We start from the raw sequence: 11,520 nt of genomic DNA, 5'->3' as shown, positions 1-11,520 counted from the left end.
AATTTACATGTAGGCACATAAATATTTACACATAAATGCACATAATTCTTTTTGAAATTCATGGGTAGGTGGTACTTCCGAGGATGCGTCGGTTTAAAAAATTCGAACTAGACCTCATAGTTCCTTTGACTTTCTCACTAACGATAGGTTAGGAGATAGTACTTGTAATTTATTTAAAAAATAATGTCATACTCAATCAAAAATTTCCAAGGAAGATTGAATAATGATTTTTAAGAAAATTATGTTGCAAAACTTTGATATGAAGATATATTTAAAAGCCAAGTAATTTGATAAATGCATGAAGTTATTTTAATATTATCACTATTATTTTAAGAAAACAACATATTGCATGCGGAAATTTTCAAGAGGACAAATATGCATAACAATTTTTTTTTATTAATATGCTAAAAGTTTATTTACAAGCCTATAGGCATGAATTTCTAGGTTTTAAAAAAAAAACGGAGAAACACATATATGCATGATTTTTGTAAATCTAAATAATATGAACAGCTTAATCTTTAGGCATGGTTTCTACATGACAAGATGATGCTAAAAGTTATAACATTGTTAAAACACCTAATCAGCCTACTAAATTATTATGATTTGATTTTAACATTAATGGAATCTAGTTTATTATTTTTTAGACTTACTAACAAAGCATCAAACAATTGATTGGATTATAACACCTACAAATAATAATTCTAGGTGGTTAAAGACAATCCTATAGACATGATTTCTAAAAATATAATGAACAAGTAGACATGTAAATCCCCCTCGCCTAGACGATCCCCCAAACAAATTTATATATTTGATCTTTAGACTTACAGATGTTACAACATTCAAATAAATAAAATAAGAATATATATATATATATATATATATATATATATATAGATTTAAATAAACAAATAAATCTTTATTCAATTAATCTTCAACTTGAACTTCAAGTTTGAAACCTGTCAAAGCAATCAACTAACGGTTAAGTAGATTAGGAATGGTAGCAATGCAAGCAAGTTGATCCAACCTTTACTCGAACAAAAGCAAAATGACAAAGTAGCGAAGAAGAACACTTGAATGTTTCTTGAAATCTTAATGTATTTAGAGTAGCAAGAGAGCCATGAGAGAATGAAGAGAGAACTTGTGATTGAGAGTGAGTGATTAGATGAGTTGATCTTTTTCTTTTTTAATGAAGGGAGGGTCTTGTTTATATAGTGAATAGGGGCACATTTTTAAAAGGAAGGATATCTTTTTTTGGAATCAAATAAATATTCTTCCTTATTTCTAAGGGAAGCTAAATTAGAAAAAAAATTATTATATCAAATATAGAAAAGTAAGGAATCTGATAAGAATAAAATTAGGGAGAGTACTACTATTTTTCCTTAAATAAGAAAGAGCCAAAATCATATTTTATTAAATTAATTTTTTACCATATAAAAAACAATTAAGAATCAATCAATTTTACAAATAAGGAAAAAAGGATCAATTAATATTATTATTATTATTATTTATTTTTTTTAACAAGCAGAGAGTAAGAAAAACAATTCTTTTACCTAAATTAACACAATTACTAAATTCAAATCCAATAAGAGATTTAATACATTAAACAAATAAGGAATTGATAGTTTACTAAATTTGAAGTGTCAGCAACCTGTCAAAACTTAGGTTAAGCAAAGAGAAAAATAAGAAAAAACCAATAAAGGGAAAGAACTATTTAGACAATCACAAATGATCTATTTCCTTAGCCAAAGGAGAACTAAATCAACCACTCTATTTAGGGTTAAGAAATACTCATTAATCATATAAACTATATTAAAGGGGTCATATAAACTATATTAAAAGGTAGACTATACTAAGGGGAGAAGTAATAATAAATTTGATTAACCTCAATCAAGCAAGAACAATGGAGAGCTAATGATTAAGTGTAAACAAGAAACCTCACAAGATTAATTACTGTAGGTCACATAGTCAGAACTTAAGTAAGACAAATTAAGCATACTCAAATAATCAATTTAAATTCACTTATCATGATGGAGCCATTGACAATAAATAATCCACCAACATACAATATTCAATCAACATTAAAATATAAATAAACAATTATACTTCAAACCATAAACACGTAAGTAAAAAGAAAACTAAAAATTTACATCAATCTAGGCAAGCATGAAGGACAAATGACTGTATTCGATAAAGTATCGAAACATAACAAAATCTGATGATTTGAACTAACATTTCAATTTTAAGACTAAAATGAATTTGACATGCACTAAGCATGCATAGAACTTCCATATGAAGAAAAAAAATCAAAGTCACATTGCAAATAAAAAAAAAGTAAAGTTTCTAAAAGATGCAATAATCCGAAAAGAATGTACGCGGACGGATCTGTTAATGATTCGTCATTTGAACAACTTGAAGCTTTTAAAAACTCCATCAGAGCTCGCCTTGTTTACTAGTTCGGAGCTGCTGGTTGGCTACACCGTGTGGATGCTTATTGCTCACCGGAAAAGAGAAGAGGGGACAGAAAGCACCAGAGTTGCTGCGGGTCGCCTGGCTGCTTATTTTCGCCGTTTAGAGGCGCTGGTTCTCAAGCTGCTATTGTCCGCCTCCCTCACTGTCTGGATCTGCTGGATGTTGCTGCTTGTTCTCGTTTCTGCTTTTCTCTAGCTGTTGGACCAACAACTTATTTGTCGGGAAGAAGGGAAGAGGAAGGAAGAGGGAGAGAAGAGAGGGGAGGAGGGGCTGGAAAGATAGAAGAAGGAGGAGAAGAGGGAACGAGGTTGGAGAGGGGGAGCGAGAAGAGGAGAAGAGGAAGACGAGAGTGAGAAAGATTTCGCCTGGCTACTGGTTGCTTCCGTCGGACTTGAGAGAGGGGGAGAGGAGGCGAAGAGGAAGATGAGAGAGAGAAGGTCGCTGCCTGCGGCTGCTGGCTGGTGTCTTCTCCGCCGGTGGGGGCTGCTGTTCGCCGTAGCCTCGCCTGGCTGCTGGCTGTTGCTGTCACCTGGAAGCTCGCCGGTGGAGCTGCTCGCTGCCAGAGAAAGAGAGAAGGGAGGAGCGAGGAGAGGTGGTTGCTGGGGATGGAGAAGCGCCTTGCTGGTCGGAAAAAGAGAGAGAGAGAGGGGCGGCTGGAGAAAGGGAGGGGAGGAAGAGATTGAAAAAGTTTAGGTTTTGGTCATTTGATGTTGAGAGAATTAGAGAGTTAATCATAACCATTAGATTAGATAGAGATGAAGGGTTAGGATTCGATCTTGGATTTATTTTTTTTAAGATGGATGGATGAGATTAAAATTAGTTTGACAAATATATAGAATGGCTAAAATTGCAATTAATGTGGCTAGAATTGAAACGAAAGAGTGGCTATGATTGTAATAAAAACTTAATTGGAGTGGCTAGAATTGGAAGAAATTAGAATAGAATAGGCTAGAATATAAATGATTTTATTAAAATACTACATACATTAAAATATTTTTTTTGTATAATTGAAAATCATCTAAATTTTAAAACATTTGAAATAATATTTACAATAATTTTATAAAGTAAACGATACTAAAATATATAATTTTTGAGAAAAATCGACTAAAACTTCAAAACTTTAAGTAAATTTTAAAATACATATTTAGTCGAATATAATCCTAAAAAATGGTTAAAGGTCGGTCAAAATTGGGTGTCAACAGCTGCCCCTTGGTTGATTGAGAATGAAGAATGAATTGTCAGGCAACCAACGTTGACTTAGTAGCTGATTTGGTCTGACCGACGAGAGATGTCAGTTGGATCAATTGAAACAATATAGAGTTGAAAAAGGGTACGACCGAGACTTTGGTTTTAAGTCGCCTACATATCTTTTGTTATACGAGAATTAGGTCGTGTATAGTTCTAGATTCAAGAGCAAATGAAACTCTTAAAAGTTGAAAGAGCGCTAAGGTATTTGAAAGGCACGATATCGGCTTGAATAGATAAGATTAGAGTAGCGAGAAAAGAGAGATCGAGTGGCTAAAAGAGCATGACAGAGAAGCGAGAAGAGCATGATAGAGAATAAGGTAATCAGCCTTTGAGCACGGTTCAAAGTATGAGTAGCAAAGAATTAATAGGGTTTTGGTTGCAATGAGAGCATAATAATTGTAATCAAGGGGCGATCGATTAAAATCTGCAAATTCTAGATAAAATGGTAGCTTATGAATGGATAAAGTATAACCAATAATGATAAAAATGAGTTCTAAATAGACAAGAGGTGATAAAAAGCGTACCTGTTTGAGACGTAGTGCAAGCCTTGATAGTCTTTAACTTTTTGAAGGATTGAAACCCATCTCGGAAGTATAACGTCAAACTCCAACAGATGTGATAATATAGCGATAATAAAATAGACAGTGAATGTATCGTAGTAAGTTTGATGTATGTAAGCATCCTGTTGTAAGGCAGAAGAGTCTAAATGTCATATTGTAAGGCAGACGAGCATAAATATCATATTTTAAGGCGGAAAATCCTAAACATCCTATTGTAAGGCGGAAAAGCCTAAACATCCTATTGTAAGGCGGTAGTGCCTAAATGTCATATTGTAAGGCAGACGAGTCTAAATGTCGTATTGTAAGGCAGACGAACCTAAATGTCTTATTGTAAGGCAGATGAGCCTAAATGTCGTATTGTAAGGCAGACGAGCCTAAATGTCGTATTGTAAGGTGGAAGAGCCTAAATGTCGTATTGTAAGGCAGATGAGCCTAAATATCGTATTGTAAGGCAGACGAGCCTAAACGTCGTATTGTAAGGCAGACGAGCCTAAATGTCGTATTGTGAGGCAGACGAGCCTAAATGTCGTATTGTAAGGCAGACGAGCCTAAATATCCTATTGTAAGGTGGAAGAGCCTAAACATCCTATTGGAAGGCGGAAGAGCCTAAATATATATTCAGTCAATCGTAGAAGAAAGTTGATAATAGCCTCTTCAAAAATTATCTGAGTATAGTATAACTTACATAGTAGCTCCTAAATATGACAGTACGCTCATATATAATTTATTCCTGCATCCAGAGAAAACTCGTAAATTCAAAAGGTGAGAGAGGGTCATACCTGTGCTTGTTTTGCCTTTAGAGTAGCATTGCGTTGTGATGAAATTTTTGAGGATTTCTCAAAAATTTCTGCCCCAGTTTAGAGTATAAGATATATACTCGTTTTTTTTCAAACATCTTCATGAAAATTTTTGAGGTTTCCTCAAAAATTCTGCCCTGGTATATTAGTAAAGAATTTTGATCCTACTTCACTAAAAGAAAAAATTGTAAGTTCCAAAGAAAGTGATTGTCTTGTATTTGGACATTAAGGCTCGACTTCGAATTCAAGTGTCAATTATGTTCATAGATTGTCAATTAGTCTATATTTGAATTTGTAAATGAGTGTTTGGAATGACCATGGGAAAGAAAGAAAATTTATTTGATAGAGATCGGACCCATCGAGGGTTGCCTACGTATCCAAAAAGGAAATCAGGTCAAACGTAGTTCAGAATTACAAGGAAAAATGAAAGGAATGAAGAAAGCTTTGGGCATAAGGTCTGAGAACAATAATGCCAACTTTATTCATTGGAGTCTTGTCCTTATCATTTTCTCTGATGTGATTTACACTTCCTTGTAAAGTGCCTAATGTACATCTTTGTATGATCTCCTTGAACGATGAATGTATTCGCCATAGAAGAATTGCAATTGTTGTTTTGTCGTCCTTATTGCACTATAATTTTTCCTTTTTCAATCATATTCTGATTCTTATTTCTCAATGCTGCACATTCTTCGATGTCATGACCTTGAATGTTTGAATGATAGGCAAAATTTTTGGATAGATCAAAGTTTGAAAAAGAGTGCTTGGGAATCCATCCATTTATCGATCTTAGAAGTCCTTTAGCCCATAATCTCTGGAAAATATCGGTCAATGTTTCCCTTAAAGGAGTGAATACATGAGGTTTCCTCACCTTATGTTGAGATACCTGACGGTTGGAAGGCTCAAGAATAGCATGAATTTGCTCAATATTCCGATTTCATGGTTTAGGAGGTATATAGGTAGATGCATCTTCATTCCTTTCATCTAATGAGTTTTTCAGGACTTGAAAAGATTTTTGGGTATCAACAATTCTTCCAAACTGAATGCCATATTCTAACTCTTTTCCAATTTGAATTAGACTGTCAAAACTTTGAATACGAACGAACAATAGGGTTTTGTAGTATACACCCTCAAGTGATCTGATGAGAGTTTTTACCAACTCCTCTTCATGCGGTATGTGACGTATCTTGGAGGCTTCCATTCTCCATCGTATGACATATTTCTCAAAAGATTCATGACTTAATTTCATCAATTTGAGCAAATTTAACATTGTAGGGTCAACCTTGTTATTAAACTTGTATTGTTCCACAAAGTCTCGAGCCATGTCTTCCCATGTGAGCCATTTGTGAAAGTCTTGTTTGACGTACCAATTGAAGGCTATTCCTGATAAGCTTTGAATAAATAACCTCATTAGGAGAGGTTCATTGTTTTCTAAGCCAACTAGCCTGCTGCAAAAATCTTTGGGATGTGCCATTGGATCCCCACGTCCGTCGAACATGTTGAATTTTGGAATTTTAAATCCCTACGGCAATTCAACTCCTGGGTGTAGACATAAATTTTTATACCTTAGGCCAGGAGTTGGTATTGATTTTAATCCTCCATTCACCTTTTTCTCCAAGTCATGTATTTTTCGTTGCAGTGCATCTAGCTTAGACTTCTCTATTTTTTCATCTATTCCCTCAAATCCTGAAGCATCAAAGTTGAGGCTTATTGGAGACCTTTGTTGAGAGAGGGTGTGAGTAGGAATAGGATGAGGAGAGATGGTACAAAAGGTATTTTGTGTTGGACGAGAAGATGAATGATTTTTTCGAAGGTTGAACATATTTGTCATGTTGCAAATCTTAGTCGAGCTAATTATCCAAATACTAGACAACCTTTAGTCAATCAAACACAAAACCGAGTTATTATATAGTGAGCCAAAATTATAATATCAGATGAATGACACAATAAACTCAAAGTGGGACAATTATAACAGTTAATAGAATAAGGTCACATAATTAATTCAAGTTATACTTTGCCAATTTAAAGTTTAGAGTCGAAGAAAGATTTTAACTCCATTTTGACATAATGACTTGATTTAAAATATGATGATCAAATTGACACATAAATATGCAATTTGTCTAAATGGTGTTGAGGCCCTTTAAACAATAGGGTGACTACTAATTATATGGATTGACGTCAAGGGTCAAACAACCTAGGGTTTATGCAGCATGTATGACCTAACAAGGACTTCTAAGAGTTGTCTTGACGCGGACATGAAAGGGATTCTATGCGAGAGGCTCGTGGTTTCGCGGTAGTAAAACTATCCGTTACGTCCACGCATATGCCGACTCTCTATAATGGTTATTTGAATAGAATTGGAGTAGTTGTGAGAGGTGCAAAGGCACAACATCACGAGAACAAAATAAAAAAAAAGGAAGAAGATCCCAATTGAGGGAAATATGAGCGGAATACCAGTTATCAAAGCAATAAACACTTAGCATTTAAATTGGAAAGTGGTAACATATAAACATTTTATAAAACAGTAAATAAATAAGCATAAATAAATAAAAGGATTTTTAAAATATAAATGTGTAAAAAACAATCACGCGAATAAGGAAAGAGGGTATGGGATTAAATGTAGTAAACAAATAAGGAAAACGGGGGAATGTGAAACATGGTAATTAACAAATAAGAATGGGGAAAAGGGTGGAACATGAAAAGAACATAGGAAACATGACAACAAAATGATAACTAAATATGATCAACACCTAGCAAATAATGAAATAAAAAATATAAAGTAAACCCCACATAAATAAACATGAAACAAGTCATGGTAAGAACCTAATATCCCAAGCGGAGTCGCCATTCTGTCGCGCCCCATTTTCGTAGAAAATGGGTTTTGTGCACGACCTAACAACTCTTTTGGGATTTTCGAGTTTGGAGTCGCCACCTAACGAATTAAGGCGCGTTAGAGCACCTATCTAACCTAACTCGGTCTAACTAAGGTCAAAAAGCCAGAGATTAGGGTAAGGGTTCAAATTACCTCGAGGGGAAGGTGTTAGGCATCCCTCGAGGTCCACAAGTGTGGGTCCCGGCCGTATCTCATCCCATCTATATGGGGGTTACAATTAGCAATCAAAGTCACTTCATTTATTAATTTATTTAATCTTGCTAAGTGATAACAGAAAAAGATAATTAATATTATTTTATTATTTAATTTGAGCATGCAAGGCTAGGTGATAGCAATAAATAAACAATCAAGTTTTATTTTTTATTTAAGCATGTGAGACTATGTTATAAACAAAATTTGTAAATATTAAGCAATTAATATGTGCGAAAATAATGTTTTGAAAACTAAGTAAATTTGAATATGAATTTATTTTTTTTTTTTAAAAATATTTGTTTCTTTATAGGGATGATGCCACGATATTTTTGATCGCGCTCCTCCACAATAGAAACAATTTTTGATTTGAGGTCGGTCTAAAAAATAGTTTTTGTGTTTTGAAAATGGTTTAAAAGATTTAATTTACATGTAGGCACATAAATATTTACACATAAATGCACATAATTCTTTTTGAAATTCATGGGTAGGTGGTACTTCCGAGGATGCGTCGGTTTAAAAAATTGGAACTAGACCTCATAGTTCCTTTGACTTTCTCACTAACGATAGGTTAGGAGATAGTACTTGTAATTTATTTAAAAAATAATATCATAACCAATCCAAAATTTCAAAGGAAGATTGAATAATGATTTTTAAGAAAATTATGTTGCAAAACTTTTATATGAAGATATATTTAAAAGCCAAGTAATTTGTTAAATGCATGAAGTTATTTTAATATTATCACTATTATTTTAAGAAAACAACATATTGCATGCGGAAATTTTCAAGAGGACAAATATGCACAACAATTATTTTTTTTTTAAATATGCTAAAAGTTTATTTACAAGCCTATAGGCATGAATTTCTAGATTTTTTTTAAAAAAAATGGAGAAACACATATATGCATGATTTTTGTAAATCTAAATAATATGAACAGTTTAATCCTTAGGCATGGTTTTTACATGACAAGATGATGCTAAAAGTTATAACATTGTTAAAACATCTAATCAACCTACTAAATTATTATGATTTGATTTTAACATTAATGGAATCTAGTTTATTATTTTTTAGACTTACTAACAAAGCATCAAACAATTGATTGAATTATAACACCTACAAATAATAATTCTAGGTGGTTAAAGACAAACCTATAGACATGATTTCTAAAAATATAATGAACAAGTAGGCATGTAAATCCCCTTCCCCTAGACGATCCCCCAAATAAAGTTATATATTTGATCTTTAGAGTTACAAATGTTACAACATTCGAATAAATAAAATAAGAAAATATATATATATATATATAGATTCAAATAAACAAATAAAATCTTTCTTCAATTAATCTTCAACATAAACATCAAGTTTGAAACCTGTCAAAGCAATCAACTAACGGTTAAGTAGATTAGGAATAGTAACAATGCAAGCAAGTTGATCCAACCTCTACTCGAACAAAAGCAAAATGACAAAGTAGCGAAGGAGAACACTTGAATGTTTCTTGAAATCTTAATGTTTTTAGAGTAGCAAGCGAGCCATGAGAGAATGAAGAGAGAACTTGTGATTGAGAGTGAATGATTGTATGAGTTGATCTTTTTTTTTTTAATGAAGGGAGGGTCTTGTTTATATAGTGAATAGGGGCACATTTTTAAAATGAAGGATATCTTTTTTTGGAATCAAATAAATATTCTTCCTTATTTCTAAGGGAAGCTAAATTAGAAAAAAATTATTATATCAAATATAGAAAAGTAAGGAATCCAATAAGAATAAAATTAGGGAGAGTACTACTATTTTTTCTTAAATAAGAAAGATTCAAAATAATATTTTATTAAATTAATTTTTTACCATATAAAAAATAATTAAGAATCAATCAATTTTTCAAATAAGAAAAAAGGGATCAATTAATATTATTATTATTATTTTTTAACAAGTAGAGAGTAAGAAAAACAATTCTTTTACCTAAATTAACACAATTACTAAATGCAAATCCAATAAGAGATTTAATACATTAAACAAATATGGAATTGATAGTTCACTAAATTTGAAGTGTCAGCAACCTGTCAAAACATAGGCTAAGCCAAGACAAAAATAAGAAAATAACCAATAAAGGGAAAGAACTATTTAGGCAATCACAAATGATTTATTTCCTTAGCCAAAGGAGAACTAAATCAACCACTCTATTTAGGGTTAAGAAATACTCATTAATCATATAAACTATATTAAAGGGGTCATATAAACTATAATAAAAGGTAGACTATACTAAGGGGAGAAGTAATAATAAATTTGATTAACCTCAATCAAGCAAGAAGAATGGAGAGCTAACGATTAAGTGTATCAAGAAACCTCACAAGATTAATTACTATAGGTCACATAGTCAAAACTTAAGTAAGACAAATTAAGCATACTCAAATAATCAATTTAAATTCACTTATCATGATGGAGCCATTGACAATAAATAATCAACCAACATACAATATTCAATCAACATTAAAATATAAATCAGCAATTATATACAAACCAAAAACACTTAAGTAAAAAGAAAACTAAAAATTCAAATCAATCTAGGCAAGCAGGAAGGACAAATGACTGTATTCGATAAAGTATCAAAACATAACAAAATCTGATGATTTGAACTAACATTTCAATTTTAAGACTAAAATGAATTTTACATGTACTAAGCATGCATAGAACTTCCATATGAAGGAAAAAAAATCAAAGTCACATTGCAAATAAAAAAAAGAGTAAAATTTCTAAAAGATGCAATAATCTGAAAAGAATGTACCCAGGCGGATCTGTTAAAGATTCATCATTTGAACAACTTGAAGCTTTCAAAAACTCCATCAGAGCTCGCCTTGTTTACTAGTTCGGAGCTGCTGGTCGGCTGCACCATGTGGCTGCTTATTGCTCACCGGAAAAGAGAAGAGGGGGACAGAAAGCGCCAGAGTTGCTGCGGGTCGCCTGGCTGCTGTTTTTCGCCGTTTAGAGGCGCTGGTTCTCAAGCTGCTACTGTCCGCCTCCCTCACCGTCTGGATCTGCTGGCTGCTGCTGCTTGTTCTCGTTTCTGCTTCTGTCTAGCTGTTGAACCAGCAGCTTCTTTTTCGAGAAGAGGAAGGAAGAGTGAGAGAAGAGAGGGGAGGAGGGTCTGGAAAGATAGAAGAAGGAGGAGAAGAGGGAACGAGGTTGGAGAGGGGGAGCGAAGAGAGGGATCGAGGGAAGAGGAGAAGAGGAAGACGAGACGGAGAAAGACCTCGCCTGGCTGCTGGTTGCTTCTGTTGGACTGGAGAGAGGGGGAGAGGAAGCGAAGAGGAAGACGAGAGCGAGAAGGTCGCTGCCAGCGGCTGCTGGCTGGTGTCTTCTCCGCCGGTGGGGGCTG

Source organism: Solanum lycopersicum, chromosome 7 (genome assembly GCF_036512215.1).
Source record: "Solanum lycopersicum chromosome 7, SLM_r2.1".
NCBI lineage: Eukaryota > Viridiplantae > Streptophyta > Magnoliopsida > Solanales > Solanaceae > Solanum > Solanum lycopersicum.
Note: the sequence above shows the minus strand (reverse complement) of the source record.